Source organism: Helianthus annuus, chromosome 14 (assembly GCF_002127325.2).
Source record: "Helianthus annuus cultivar XRQ/B chromosome 14, HanXRQr2.0-SUNRISE, whole genome shotgun sequence".
NCBI lineage: Eukaryota > Viridiplantae > Streptophyta > Magnoliopsida > Asterales > Asteraceae > Helianthus > Helianthus annuus.
The window spans coordinates 115,164,431-115,181,406 of record NC_035446.2 but is presented as its reverse complement, the minus strand read 5'-3'; positions in this window follow the sequence as shown (position 1 = coordinate 115,181,406).

Sequence of the window (16,976 nt, the reverse complement as noted above, 5' to 3'; positions counted from 1 at the left end):
TGTTTCTTCATCTTCATCTTCATCTTCAAGAACAATGATCAACAGATGATGTTGGGAATTAAACGCATGTTCGTGACAAAACAAGGATCGTTCTAATATATTAAAGAGAATAAAGCAAGGATGTTGTGAATTCGCATAAACATATATTCGTTTCATAACCGCCTGCTATAAATCAACCACAACTGACAAAAAGCCTGTATTAGAAACCATCCTATGTCTTTTACCAACTGAAGAGGCAGCAAGGACAGATAATACTTCATTTGTCGAGAAACCATATTGTCAAGAAACTAACATCTTTTACTCATAAACCCTTGAATCCCAACGCTTCTCTAAAAGAGCCTGTATTAGAAACCATCCTATGTCTTTTACCAACCGAAGAGGCAGCAATGACAGATAATACTTCATTTGTCGAGAAACCATATTGTCAAGAAACTAACATCTTTTAATACTTCATTTGTAACCGTAAGGATGATGCAAATTTGTACGTAAAGATCTCTACACAAACTCTTCTACATCTTTTAACCAATTGTCCATCACTTAAGACCTTGAAAGATTTGTTGAAATCGAAGAAAAGAGTAACTAGCAGAAGACGTGTAGGGTTCTTCCAACAAACAGTGTATGTGCTTGTGCTGTAGAAACCGGTGATGATTTGTGTATCTAAATCAGGTTCCCTGCCTTAGATCGGTTATTCCTTGTGATACATGAACGTTGTATTCTTGTCTTTCAGAAGACTTGGTATTGAACCAAGAATACTTCAAACATTCTAAACCCTACTTGGAAATAAACCAACAAAATCCTTATACTCTTCTAGTAGAACCCGACACGTCTTCTATGATGATTCGAAACATTCACGAACCACAATGGACTCATGTAACACCTCGAAATTTTGTGTTCAATAATGTGTTAACACGTGTCATGAGTTTACACGTGGCATTAGATATTAAATAAAGGACTAAAGTTGACAAACCTTGAAAGTATGTAAATTCGAGGGTTATAAATGTCAACAAAGGGTAAATATACTGTGTAATAACCCTAAACGATGCTCGTACCTTCAAACGAATAAATCATGAATCGTACGGAAGCGAAACGCGGAAGAAAGTGAGAGTTTACAAGCTGCAGGGGTTAACTGTGTCAACATGTTTAATTATACCTCTGAGTGACCCTTTGACGAACCTGAGGCTTGTAACAGTAAAATACGCTCACTAGAATGTACTATATAAATTTCGCGAAGTTCCGTTTTAAAACGAGAAAGTTATGCTCAAATTCGTACTAGAGGGGTTAAAAGCGTCAACAATGAAAGTTAAGGCATTCCGGATAGTAATTAAATTAACCGGGGACTTGACAGTGCGGGTAAAAGACACGAGGCCCTTAATTGTAATTAACCGAGGGCCATATCGCAAAGGTACCCCTTCAAACCCGAAAGGTTAGGTTATTAATTACCAAAGATTCGGTTAATCATTACAAAAGATTTAAAAATCTTTGAAAACAGGCCTCAGGCGGCCCGCCTGAGTAAAACACATAAGTTAACGCGGGCCGCGAGCCTCCTGCATATACGCGTCTGACATGAAGATTCATGCGGCCCGCGTACAAGCTGCATGAAATCTTAATGCGGGCCGCGTGAACCACCCAGATGTAGAAACTTTGGACAGATGCATGATTTGAAGTTGTGAACGATCAAATATGCAATAAATGAAGCATGGGCGCCCTCTACTTGCCCCCTAGCACCCAGGGCCACCTGCTGATCATCCATGCTCCATTGTAGGATGTGTTGTAATGATCTTAGGCCTAATTTTGCACAATAAAAGGCACTACATTGCACACTAATGAATCACACCTCAAACCTGCATTCTAACTCACTTCTGGAGCTCCAAAGCTTTCCTCTATCATTCTAAGTCGTGCACTAAGCTTCTGTAAGTTGCCTAACCCTTTATGGTTTCATTTTTCAATAGTTTTAGCCCAAAAGTCAATCCGTCGTAATTAACGATTGACTTTGTGATAAATCACGAATGGTCCAGTGGTTTGTCGAATAAAAGATAGTTATATGATGGTAATCATGTGGGCATTAAACCCCTAAAAGGGCACCCTCTGATTCCCACTCTAACTAGATCAAATGTCGAGTCAAACGTGCTTAGAAAAAGTCAACAGAAATGTCATTTTGTGATTTCTTGCATAATCTGTAATGTAGATGATAAGTAACCTGTTTGAACACTCATAAAACATGATAATAAGTTTATAAACTAGTCTAAGCTTGTTTGATCCGACCATTTTCTGTTTTGACCCGGTTCGGAGCCGAAAGTCGCAAAAGTTTGACTTTTGCATTGACTACAGTACTGACCCGTTAAAGTTTGATTTAGATATGCCTTAGGACTCTCTTAGGACCAGGTTACATGATGGTATAAACCTCTGTGACCGGTTCGTTGTTTATCCAAGTCTTTTACACATTTCCGTTAAATGCTTAAAAGTTGACCGTAACGCCCTTTATAAATTAAAACGAGAACTTCGGACATGAGAAAGGATCATAACCTTGGTTACTGATTTCTAAGCATGTCCCTAAAATTTCATGTCAATCCGAGGTCCAGAATAGGAGTTATGCTAAATAGCGCAAATTGCGAAACTTTAGTAATTAAATAGCGCAATTAGCATAACGCCTATCTAAACCCGGATTTCGACACCAAACCTTGTGCTCACTGTTGTAAAATAATATTTTGGGATTTTTTAAAGATTTTTAATTATTTTAACCTGCTCATAACCTGCGGTTATGGCAACGGTTCGGTAAATACCGAATATACCCTTTTCGGCCATAACTTGAGTTCTACAAGGTCTTTTGACCCGATTCCAGTTGCCACTGATTTTAAATAATAAATAAAGTATTTTAGACTTTATAAACTGTTCGGGAAACTCAGATTTCCTGTAGAACTCAGAAACCTCTTTTATAATCTTTAAAAAGACCAAAATACCCCTACGGGGCATAATATTAACTTAAACTCATTACGGGCATTACGGAAGGTATCCTACTGATACCACAACCTCTTTAAAGCATGTTGACTTAGGAAAACAGTGTAGGACCCTTACGGTTACCCGTTGCACCTTTTGCGCGCACGGTTCGACTTATGTAACTAATTTACATAAATTAGCCGATTCGGGTCAAACCATATTGTTTTAACCCCAAAATCCTGAGTATGATTATTATACCCATATAAAACAAGTCTTCAAACTTGTTGGGTCAAAATCACACTCCATTCACGGTTTTCGCCTTTCACGCGATTAAACCGTAACTATCCTTTGAAACCGACCGGTCTAAGCTACGGCAAATATAAAAGACCCGTTAGGATTCTAATAGGTTATTTTAAACCTTCGTTCCAGAATAGGAGACCAGTAAAAGCTATCTGTGATTTATTCAATTAAGGATTATACTTGCAAAGGTAAATACTTTAACTTATTTTCCGTTATACGGGCTTGGGGTACGGTATCTAAAATACCGCTTGGTCGGGCAATTGACCCCAACTCATTAGTTGGGTATTATCAATGTGACCCGTTTAAAAACTTGTTTTGTTGGCTTAACGCCTTTGGGGGCTTAATGACCATGTCCCGGATATCCTTGGCAGCATTTATGAATGGCCACGACCTTGACATCCCGGTGTAGGCGTACACCCGGCATTATGTCCATATCTATAGAAGTGTAGCCGTTGGTTACCCGCCACGGTTTTACACTATGTGGTGTGTCTATTAAACTTTAACCCGACACGACTCGGGCGACCGAACGCATAGTAACATGTAATTCTTTACAAGATTTAATTATAAATTATCCCAAGTTATAAAAGAGTTTGTGCCTTGTGCATTCAAATCAATTTTAATAAACATTTTACAAAAGTGTCGGTTGAATGTATTTACCAGTGTAAACTGACGTATTTTTCCCAAAAAGATTAAATGCAGGTACTAAACGTAATCGGCTGGCTATAGCTCCTTAGCATCTAAAGAGTCTCGCAAGCTTTTGATGCCTTGACTGTTGAACAATACTTTTTATTATTTTGATCCCCTGTGGATACCATTCGACTATTTGTGATACATTCGATATTACAATCAATGGTTGAATTATAATTATCTTTATGCTTCCGATGTGCATTCATATATTGTGTGGTTTGACTATAATGTTGCCAACTACGTCACGATAATCCCCCACCGGGCCCACCGGTGAGACACGTGGAAATCGGGGTGTGACAGGTTGGTGTCAGAGCCAACATTGAGTGAATTAAACACTATCCTAATGTGTTTAATCTTAATAACACAATTGCACATACTTGAGTCTAGACAAGAACATAGGACAAATTCGAATTGTTATTCCAGTTTGTCTTTTTATTGTTTATATATTTAAAGTTTTGAAAGCAGGAATATGCCGCCTGCAATCAGACGAGGAAGAGGAGGAAGAGGCAGAGGAACGATCATTACTCACAATGATCACGAAGCTGGACCTTCGAACACGCGAGCTCCTTCCAGTACAAGGAGTGAAGAACCACAGAGACGAAGAAACCTTTTTGAACCTGCGAGACATTCTACCTCGCATAGCTCAACACCCTCATACCGCCATTCATTTGGACCAGATTCGGAAAATAATCCCAATAACCCTCAACCATCCTTTTTACCTCTACAGCGATCTGCTTCGCACCGATGTTATGGCGATCCTTCACCTTTCTTCATAGGACAGTTTAATCCGGCGGATTATGTCCAAGAACCTATAGGGTATAACCCTCTAGGACCAGAGGATCACTTTTCTGAAGATAATGCAGTGGATATGGACGAGGATACAGACCCCGTCGAGCCTGCAAGGGGTACTCCCAATCATCCAATCGAGATTTCTGATGGGTCATCCTTCCATGGAACACCCTATCAAGGTCCCGACAGCTACCAGGCGAGATTTGACCAATATAATTGGTATTTTACACCTTCACATAATTAATCGTGGATTTCTCAAGGGTCTAGCAAACCTACTGAAGGGGAGGAAGAAACGAGACCATTAGTCTCCTTATGTATTGTTGTATTTGCAATTTAGTCCCTGCGTGGACATTTATCGTATTTCAGTCCCTACGTGGACTTATCTTTTTGTCCCTGCGCGGACATCTATCTTGTATTGGTCCCTGCGTGGACTTGTTTTTCTATAAACCTCTGCGTAGGTAGTTATTTATTTAAAAGTCCCGTTTAGGGCAGCGTGTAATCATATTTGAAGTTATGGAATGCTATGTTATAAATTTCATTTTTGTTATTACTATATATGAAATAAATCAAAATCATTCCTTTTAAATTTAAATTTGCCTAAGTAAAGAATCTTAAGAGTGAAACCTAGCCAGGTGTCTTTTTGGACCCAGCCAAGATGGTAAGACCTGATTAAAAGATTCAGAATTCCAGTTAACCTCTGTAATCATGTTAACGTTCGTGGCAGATGTGATTCGTTAAAATCGCACGCGTCATTCTAGTATAAGAATTCTTTTAAGGATTCCAAGGCCCAAATTAATGATATAATAAATCATGGGTTAAATCATCAATAAAGATGATCATGTATTAAACATCCATTAGTGATGTAGAGCCTACGAGCCGAATTATTAAGCATCCATTAGTGATGTAGTGCCTACGGCCCATAATGATTGTCATATAAGGCAAAAGACAGTGGTGGTCTATGACTCCCTATCAGGAAGGGTAAAAGGACTACGGTTCAAACCTTCATATCTTGATTCTCTGTAATCTCGGCTAATATTATAAAAACGTCCTCGTGACTAGGCTTTTATGCCACTAACATTATTGTTGTAATTAGGATAAGTATGTTCAAATCCTAAATAAAAGTGAGTAACAAATTAACCAGATATGGTCTCTGTTACCATGGTCAATGAATTGCCATAAAAGACAATTCCATAATAAACTCCTAAATAAAATTTTCGTTATCTTCTGTAACAGATTCAAGTTACTATGGCTGATCCTAGTGGAGAAAATAGCCACTCGAATGAAGACGAATACGATAACGCCCAAGTTAATTTGACGGGCGCTCAATTAAAAGCTCTTGTCGATAACGCTGTCAAGGCAGCTCTGGATCGACAATATGAAAAATATACTGAATCTTGGAGCCGAACTATATCCAAACCACCCTCAAAGCCGAAAACCCACTCAAAATCCCACAGCAAACCGCTGTCCAAGCCTAAAAAGGACGATGATAATCACTCGTCCAATGAAAACAGTGTCCGTAAGGAAAGGGTATATACTGATGCATCTCATGCCAGGGGATGCACCTACAAGTACTTTGTGTCTTGTAAACCCCGAGACTTCACTGGGGAGAAAGGAGCGGTCGATTGTATGACTTGGCTTGACGAGATGGACACCGTGGTGGACATCAGCGGCTGTGCAGAAAGGGATGTGGTAAAGTATGTGTCGCAATCATTCAAGGGCGAGGCCCTGGCTTGGTGGAGGGCGTTGGTTCAGGCCTCGGGAAAAGCTGTTCTATACAACATGACATGGGAGGAATTCATTTCTCTCATCAAGGAGAATTACTGCCCTCAACATGAGGTCGAAAAGATAGAGACTGACTTCCTGTCCTTGGTGATGACAAACCTTGACTGTCAAGCTTACCTAACGAGCTTCAACACGATGTCCCGGTTGGTTCCATATCTGGTAACCCCGGAGCCAAAGAGAATCGCTCGTTTCATCGGTGGGTTAGCCCCCGAAATAAAGGCAAGCGTGAAGGCCTCTCGGCCAGCGACCTTTCGATCTGTAGCCGACATTTCTTTGTCCCTCACTCAGGACGCGGTCCGTCAAAGAGCGCTGAGGAACAAGGAGGCTGAAAAGAGAAAGCGTGAAGATGATACTTCACGGAGGTCGGGCAAGAAGCACCGTGGGAACGGTGATAACAAGAGAGGGTCGGAGTCAAGGAAGGATGGGCAACAGTCTGGTGAGAAGCCCAAGTGCAAGAACTGCAAGAGACATCACTTTGGAAAGTGTAGGCTCGATTCAAACTCGCAGACTCAGTCGAGGTCGTATGCTTGCGGGTTGTGCAAGTCCAAAGACCACAAGACCGTGGACTGCAAGAAGATAAAAGATGCTACCTGCTATAACTGCAGCGAGAAGGGGCACATTAAAAGCAACTACCCTAAGTATGCCAAGAATCCTGAAGAGGCCAAGAAGAACAATGCTAGAGTCTTCCGGATGGAGGCGAAAGAAGCAGTGCTGGATGACAACGTAATCACATGTACTTTTCTCGTAAATGATATCTTTGCAAGAGTACTTTTTGATTCGGGCACTGATAAGTCTTTCGTAGATCATAAATTTTGTAAATTGCTGAATATGCCTGTCAAAACCTTAAATGTGAACTATGAGGTAGAGCTAGCAGATGGAACCATAGAAACCGTCTCCACTGTGTTAGATGGATGTGTGATATCCATTAAGAACCACTCTTTTCCTCTATCTCTACTTCCCTTTAAATTGGCCGGTTTTGACCTAGTATTGGGTATGGACTGGTTATCTCACAACCAGGCTCAAATCGTCTGCAACAGAAAGCAAGTGGTGATAAAGACACCGTCTGGTGAATCGCTTACCATTCGGGGAGATACCCAGTACGGATTGCCTGAGCAAGTGACTATGCTCAAGGCTTCAAAATGTCTAAAGAAGGGTTGTGTCATCTACATGGCACAGGTGATTATTGAAGAACCTAAACCGAAGATAGAAGACATTCCCGTCATTTCGGAGTATCCAGAAGTTTTCCCTGAAGATCTACCTGGGTTGCCACCAGATAGACAAGTGGAATTCAGGATTGATATCATCCCTGGAGCAACACCTATTGCTAGAGCACCATACAGGCTAGCGCCAACCGAAATGAAGGAGCTAAGGACCCAGCTGGATGAACTACTAGCTAAAGGTTTCATCAAACCTAGTTCGTCTCCCTGGGGAGCCCCTGTCCTGTTTGTGAAGAAGAAGGAAGGATCGATGCGCCTGTGCATCGACTATCGCGAGCTTAATAAGGTCACGATAAAGAATAGATATCCCTTGCCGAGGATCGACGATTTGTTCGATCAGTTACAAGGGGCAAGTTATTTTTCGAAGATTGACTTGAGGTCAGGCTACCATCAACTGAAAGTCAGAGATGAAGACGTACATAAAACAGCATTTAGGACTCGCTACGGTCACTACGAGTTCCTAGTGATGCCTTTCGGACTCACAAATGCACCGGCTGCGTTCATGGATCTCATGAATCGCGTCTGCAAGCCGTACTTGGACAAATTCGTCATCGTTTTCATCGACGACATTCTTATATACTCGAAAAGCCGAGCTGACCATGAGAAACACCTTCGCTGTATTCTCAAACTGCTACATCACGAGAAACTCTATGCCAAATTCTCTAAGTGCGAATTCTGGCTACGAGCAGTCCAATTTCTAGGACACGTTGTCAGCGAGCGTGGTATCCAGGTGGATCCCGCTAAAGTTGAGGCTGTTATGAATTGGCAAGAGCCAAAGACGCCTACTGAGATTCGTAGTTTCCTGGGATTAGCAGGATACTACAGGCGATTCATTGAAAATTTTTCAAGGATTGCTGCGCCCTTAACTTCCTTGACCAAGAAGAAGGAAAAGTTTGTTTGGGGCCCTAAGCAGCAAGAGTCCTTTGATATTTTAAAGCAAAAGCTGAGCAACGCCCCTGTGTTGACACTACCGGAAGGTACCGAGGAGTTCGTAGTTTACTGCGACGCATCACACACTGGCATGGGGTGTGTGCTCATGCAAAAAGGAAAAGTTATTGCCTATGCTTCGAGACAGTTAAAGGTGCACGAGAAAAATTACACCACCCATGACTTGGAGCTGGGTGTCGTTGTGTTCGCGCTATAACTGTGGAGGCATTACCTGTGTGGTATCAAGTTTGTGATCTATTCAGATCTAAGAGCCTTCAACACCTGTTTAATCAGAAGGAGCTAAATATGAGGCAACGCCGCTGGATGGAGACCTTAAATGATTATGATTGTGAAATCAGGTATCATCCCGGCAAAGCGAATGTGGTCGCTGATGCCTTAAGTTGGAAGGAAAGGGTGAAACCCATCCGAAAAAATGCTAAGAGCATTGAAGTGAAGAATAATTTGATTGAAAGGGTGTTAGCTGCACAGAGAGAAGCTGTGTTGGAAGCTAACTATCCTAAAGAGAAGCTGGGGGTAACTGAGGAGCAGTTAACTCGTAGCAAAGACGGAATATTACGATTGAATGGGCGAATATGGGTTCCTATTTATGGAGGACTACGAGATGTTATCCTCCAGGAGGCCCATAGTTCCAAATATTCTGTTCATCCTGGAGCAGATAAAATGTATCAGGATCTAAAGGCAAATTATTGGTGGATAGGCTTGAAAAAGTGTGTAGCCGCTTATGTAGCCAAATGCTTAACTTATGCGCAAGTCAAGGCTGAGCATCAAAAGCCATCTGGCTTGCTACAACAGCCTGAACTTCCTGAATGGAAGTGGGAATGTGTAACTATGGATTTTATTACCAAGTTACCCAAGACGAGGAAAGGAAATGACACAATATGGGTTATCGTTGATAGGCTGACTAAATCAGCGCATTTCTTACCCATCAAGGAGACTTATAGCTCCGACACGTTAGCCCAGTTATATGTTGATAAGATTGTAGCCTTGCATGGCATACCTGTGTCTATTATCTCTGATCGGGATACTAGATACACGTCCCATTTCTGGAAAAGTTTCCAGCAATCTTTGGGCACACGTCTGAATTTTAGTACGGCTTACCATCCTCAGACAGACGGTCAGAGTGAGCGTACTATTCAAACGTTGGAAGACATGCTGCGTGCATGTGCTATCGATTTGGGAGGTAGTTGGGATAAGAACCTACCACTAATCGAATTCTCCTACAACAATAGCTACCATACCAGCATTAAGGCTGCACCTTTCGAGGCATTATACGGTAGAAAGTGTCGATCGCCTGTTTGTTGGGCGGAAGTTGGAGATGTCCAATTGTCTGGACCAGAGATAGTTTTCGAAACGACGGACAAGATTGTCCAGATTCGAGACCGTCTCAAAGCTGCCCGAGATAGGCAGAAGAGTTACGCGGATCCAAAGCGTAAGGATTTTCACTTCGAAGTAGGTGAAAAAGTGTTACTAAAAGTATCACCCTGGAAGGGGGTGATGCGTTTCGGTAAGAAAGGCAAACTAAGCCCGAGATACATAGGACCTTTCGAGGTTATCGAACGGGTCGGGTCAGTTGCCTATAAGTTAAACTTACCGGAAGAGCTCAACGGAATTCACAACGTGTTCCACATCTGCAATCTAAAGAAGTGCTTCGCTGATGAATCATTGGTGATCCCACACACAGATGTGCATATAGATGAGAGCTTGAAATTTGTGGAGAAGCCTTTGTCGATTGAAGATCGACATGTAAAGAAGCTTCGAAGAAAGCATGTACCTATAGTAAAGGTCAAGTGGTATGCCCGTAGAGGTCCCGAATTCACGTGGGAAGTTGAAGCCACGATGAAAGAAAAATACCCTTATTTGTTTGAGTAAATCTCGGGTCGAGATTTATTTTAAGGGGGTGAGGATGTAACACCTCGAAATTTTGTGTTCAATAATGTGTTAACACGTGTCATGAGTTTACACGTGGCATTAGATATTAAATAAAGGACTAAAGTTGACAAACCTTGAAAGTATGTAAATTCGAGGGTTATAAATGTCAACAAAGGGTAAATATACTGTGTAATAACCCTAAACAATGCTCGTACCTTCAAACGAATAAATCGTGAATCGTACGGAAGCGAAACGCGGAAGAAAGTGAGAGTTTACAAGCTGCAGGGGTTAACTGTGTCAACATGTTTAATTATACCTCTGAGTGACCCTTTGACAAACCCGAGGCTTGTAACAGTAAAATACGCTCACTAGAATGTACTATATAAATTTCGCGAAGTTCCGTTTTAAAACGAGAAAGTTATGCTCAAATTCGTACTAGAGGGGTTAAAAGCGTCAACAATGAAAGTTAAGGCTTTCCGGGTAGTAATTAAATTAACCGGGGACCTGACAGTGCGGGTAAAAGACACGAGGCCCTTAATTGTAATTAACCGAGGGCCAAATCGCAAAGTTACCCCTTCAAACCCGAAAGGTTAGGTTATTAATTACCAAAGATTCGGTTAATCATTACAAAAGATTTAAAAATCTTTGAAAACAGGCCTCAGGCGGCCCGCCTGAGTGAAACACATAAGTTAACGCGGGCCGCGAGCCTCCTGCATATACGCGTCTGACATGAAGATTCATGCGGCCCCCGTACAAGCTGCATGAAATCTTAATGCGGGCCGCGTGAACCACCCAGATGCAGAAACTTTGGACAGATGCATGATTTGAAGTTATGAACGATCAAATATGCAATAAATGAAGCATGAGCGCCCTCTACTTGCCCCCAAGCACCCAGGGCCACCTGCTGATCATCCATGCTCCATTGTAGGATGTGTTGTAATGATCTTAGGCCTAATTTTGCACTATAAAAGGCACTACATTGCACACTAATGAATCACACCTCAAACCTGCATTCTAACTCACTTCTGGAGCTCCAAAGCTTTCCTCTATCATTCTAAGTCGTGCACTAAGCTTCTGTAAGTTGCCTAACCCTTTGTGGTTTCATTTTTCAATAGTTTTAGCCCAAAAGTCAATCCGTCGTAATTAACGATTGACTTTGCGATAAATCACGAATAGTCCAGTGGTTTGTCGAATAAAAGATAGTTATATGATGGTAATCATGTGGGCATTAAACCCCTAAAAGGGCACCCTCTGATTCCCACTCTAACTAGATCAAATGTCGAGTCAAACGTGCTTAGAAAAAGTCAACAGAAATGTCATTTTGCGATTTCTTGCATAATCTGTAATGTAGATGATAAGTAACCTGTTTGAACACTCATAAAACATGATAATAAGTTTATAAACTAGTCTAAGCTTGTTTGATCCGACCATTTTCTGTTTTGACCCGGTTCGGAGCCGAAAGTCGCAAAAGTTTGACTTTTGCATTGACTACAGTTCTGACCCGTTAAAGTTTGATTTAGATATGCCTTAGGACTCTCTTAGGACCAGGTTACATGATGGTATAAACCTCTGTGACCGGTTCGTTGTTTATCCAAGTCTTTTACACATTTCCGTTAAATGCTTAAAAGTTGACCGTAACGCCCTTTATAAATTAAAACGAGAATTTCAGACATGTGAAAGGATCATAACCTTGGTTACTGATTTCTAAGCATGTCCCTAAAATTTCATGTCAATCCGAGGTCCAGAATAGGAGTTATGCTAAATAGCGCAAATTGCGAAACTTTAGTAATTATATAGCGCAATTAGCATAACGCCTATCTAAACCCGGATTTCGACACCAAACCTTGTGCTCACTGTTGTAAAATAATATTTTGGGATTTTTTAAAGATTTTTAATTATTTTTAACCTGCTCATAACCTGCGGTTATGGCAACGGTTCGGTAAATACTGAATATACCCTTTTCGGCCATAACTTGAGTTCTACAAGGTCTTTTGACCCGATTCCAGTTGCCACTGATTTTAAATAATAAATAAAGTATTTTAGACTTTATAAACTGTTCGGGAAACTCAGATTTCCTGTACAACTCAGAAACCTCTTTTATAATCTTTAAAAAGACCAAAATACCCCTACGGGGCATAATATTAACTTAAACTCGTTACGGGCATTACGGAAGGTATCCTACTGATACCACAACCTCTTTAAAGCATGTTGACTTAGGAAAACAGTGTAGGACCCTTACGGTTACCCGTTGCGCCTTTTGCGCGCACGGTTCGACTTATGTAACTAGTTTACATAAATTAGCCGATTCGGGTCAAACCATATTGTTTTAACCCCAAAATCCTGAGTATGATTATTATACCCATATAAAACAAGTCTTCAAACTTGTTGGGTCAAAATCACACTCCATTCACGGTTTTCGCCTTTCACGCGATAAACCGTAACTATCCTTTGAAACCGACCGGTCTAAGCTACGGCAAATATAAAAGACCCGTTAGGATTCTAATAGGTTATTTTAAACCTTCGTTCCAGAATAGGAGACCAGTAAAAGCTATCTGTGATTTATTCAATTAAGGATTATACTTGCAAAGGTAAATACTTTAACTTATTTTCCGTTATACGGGCTTAGGGTACGGTATCTAAAATACCGCTTGGTCGGGCAATTGACCCCAACTCATTAGTAGTTGGGTATTATCAATGTGACCCGTTTAAAAACTTGTTTTGTTGGCTTAACGCCTTTGGGGGCTTAATGACCATGTCCCGGATATCCTTGGCAGCATTTATGAATGGCCACGACCTTGACATCCCGGTGTAGGCGTACACCCGGCATTATGTCCATAACTATAGAAGTGTAGCCGTTGGTTACCCGCTACGGTTTTACACTATGTGGTGTGTCTATTAAACTTTAACCCGACACGACTCGGGCGACCGAACGCATAGTAACATGTAATTCTTTACAAGATTTAATTATAAATTATCCCAAGTTATAAAAGAGTTTGTGCCTTGTGCATTCAAATCAATTTTAATAAACATTTTACAAAAGTGTCGGTTGAATGTATTTACCAGTGTAAACTGACGTATTTTTCCCAAAAAGATTAAATGCAGGTACTAAACGTAATCGGTTGGCTATAGCTCCTTAGCATCTTAAAGAGTCTCGCAAGCTTTTGATGCCTTGACTGTTGAACAATACTTTTTATTATTTTGATCCCCTGTGGATACCATTCGACTATTTGTGATACATTCGATATTACAATCAATGGTTGAATTATAATTATCGTTGTGCTTCCGCTGTGCATTCATATATTGTGTGGTTTGACTATAATGTTGCCAACTACGTCACGATAATCCCCCACCGGGCCCACCGGTGAGACACGTGGAAATCGGGGTGTGACAACTCAGACTAATACTACTCACCCTCCCCTGAGGAAAAGTTTTCCCGACGACTCAAGACAAAGCAGTTGCTTTGGGTTCATATCAGCGTTGTTTATCACCCTGTGTAAGCATTGGAAGCCCGACCACTAGCAGAATCATTGCATTACATCCCCGTTGAAAACAAGTGATTAAAACGCTTCTCCTTACAACTCTCATCAAATGCCTCACCCTTCCTTTTTATTACAGTCATACGACACGTTTTTTTGTTTTTCAATCTTTGTTACTTGTTAAAGTTTTATTTTTTTCTACTTTTAGAAAAATTTGACCACCTAACGACTGTAAAATGTCTCGTGTGATTGACACCTTAAATCCATTAAATACTTTGGGTAAAATCTAAGTTTCTTTTCATACGGGCCGTATACAGTTATACGGCCCGTATACGTTGTTCGTATCCATTGTATACGACCAGCCAAATTCTTTACACATGGTGTATACGGGCCGTATACAGTTATATGGCCCGTATGGAATGAAAAAAACTGACAAAGTCTGAAGGCACAGACTTTGTTAGTTTTATTTTATTATATACGGGCCGTATAACTGTATACGGCCCGTATACACCATGTGTAAATAAGTTTTTGCCATGTGTTAATATTAGGACCCTTAAAAAAATAAAAAATATAAAAGTGGTGGGTTGGATCATCCTCCCATACCCTCTAGTTTTGTGAGATTGACCATCCTTGGGAGGACTATGATGTGGCGCCTACGTGGCGGATCATCCTCCAAAGGAGGACCATCACCATACCCTCTAGCCTAAGAAAACTTCTTAATTAATCGAGGGGAAAATAGATAAACTTTTGTACTATTGATAACTTTAATTCTTTAATTAATTGTGTTATGAATTTACATCAAGATAGATGGCAAATGGCCAACAAGTTGCGCCGCTACCCCTTTTTTAAATAGCAAAACCAAGTCTTTTAAAAACTACGTCCATAGATCTCGGGATCATAACATTACTATGTATGACCCTTTGAACTCCACTAAGTAGGTCCACAGCCTCTGACGCCAGGAAACCGAAAGTATCAAAACCAAAGGTTCAAAAACTATAGCATTTTGCACACACTTTTAGTAATCTTCAATTAAAGAAAGGTTCACTTTATTGTGTGATCATGTTATTTATGCATCTCAAGACTCATGTCTAGGGGTGCAAACGAGCCGAGCCGAGCCCGAGCTCGATCAGGCTCAAGCTCGAGCTCGTTTAACATATGAAAGCTCGAGCTCGAGCTCGAGCTCGGCTCGATTCGAGCTCTATTTCTAAAGCTCGAGCTCGGCTTGAAGGTAAATTTTCAAGCTCGAGCTCGGCTCAGGCTCAGGCTCGACTCGTTTAGTATTTATTAATTAATTTATATTAATTATAATTATTATTATACATATAATTAAGTTATTTTTTATATTTATATAAATGGTAATTATTATTATATAAATATATGTTTAATATATTAATAAAAAATATATTAACAGAAAGCTCGTTTAGGCTCGCGAGCCGGCTCGAGCTCGATAAGCGAAGCTCGGGCTCGGGCTCGTTTACTAAACGAGCTTCTTTTTTAGGCTCGGGCTCGAGCTCGAGCTCGTTTAAGCTCGGCTCGTTCGAGTTTTTTTTCGAGCCAAGCTCAAGTAGCTCGCGAGTAGCTCGGCTCGTTTGCACCCCTACTCATGTCTCAACTAACCTTATGCTTAGTTAAATTATATGTTTGAGGGAATATGAGTTTTTAAAGTACTTTGTAAACTTGGTTTTGGATTTGTAAGTGTTAAAATGGTGCAAGGCAATACACTATGAGCAGCATAACTTTACCATATTTGTCATATGACTATGACACTTGGATATGTTTTTATTTGTCATAACTCATAAGACAAGTATAGAGTTCTATTTATTTATTTATTTATTTTACTTATTCGGTTATCGTAATGGTCTACCATTAAGACTACGTACGTTACGTTTTGAAATTTTAATAAATACATTTGGTATATTTTTGTAAGTTCCAGTCAAATATGTATTCACTTAGCAATACATAGTGTTATCCATTGTGTATGATATATGCATCTGAGCCAAATTGGAAGGTTAAAATCTAAAAATAAATTGCATAGTGACAACTCATGATGTATTAGTCGTTTGTTTTTTTTGTAAACTAGTTGCTTTCCCGTTCGCGCGTTGCGGCGGGGACATAATGACTACAAAACGCGTGTCAGCAACAGCAACGGCAAGAAGATACCGAATATCAAAACATAAATAAAGCTGACGTGGTAAGGACTCCGTCCTAAAAAAACGATTTTAAATAACATAATATATAATAATAGGACCCACACATCCTACATGTTGGAAATTCGGTTGTTTTCATTTCAGCTATTACGGCGTTAACACGTTAAAATATGGATGAGCTCGGTACTGGTAAAGACACCGAAAGTACCGATCTGGAAAATCTCGAAATTAGGTACCGACACCAAAAATACTCGTTACAATACGGTATGCTATTTGAAGGTAAAAATCAATAAATAAAGGTACGGTGCTAGACCGGTGTCGAACCGAAAGTAACGATTCTGAAAACGCCAAAAGGTGGGTACCAAATTGGTACGAAAATGATTTGGTATAGTAAATTTGGAACCAATACGATACCGGTTTGATTACAGGATTTGATACGATTTGCTCATCAATAATCTAAATATCCAAAAGTAAATTTTGCGTGCTACGATTCATTAATTACATATAAAGACAAAAAAGAAAGCAAAATAAGTTGTGTATATAAAAATTCATTCAAACGAAATACATTTTACTTACTGTGTGTATAAAAAGTAATCTAAACGGTGCAATTACTTGCATTGCTACGTTGCTACAGGATTTGATGAGCTCGGTACCAACCGGTACCGAAAATACCGTTACCGAAATCCCCAAAAGTGGGTACAGGTACCGAATATACCGGTTACGGTACGGTTTGGTACCGGTCGGTACTGGTACGACACCGGTATTTGAGGGTAAACCGGTGAATACCGGTACCGAACCGGTACCGAAAATACACTCAGTTTGGTAAA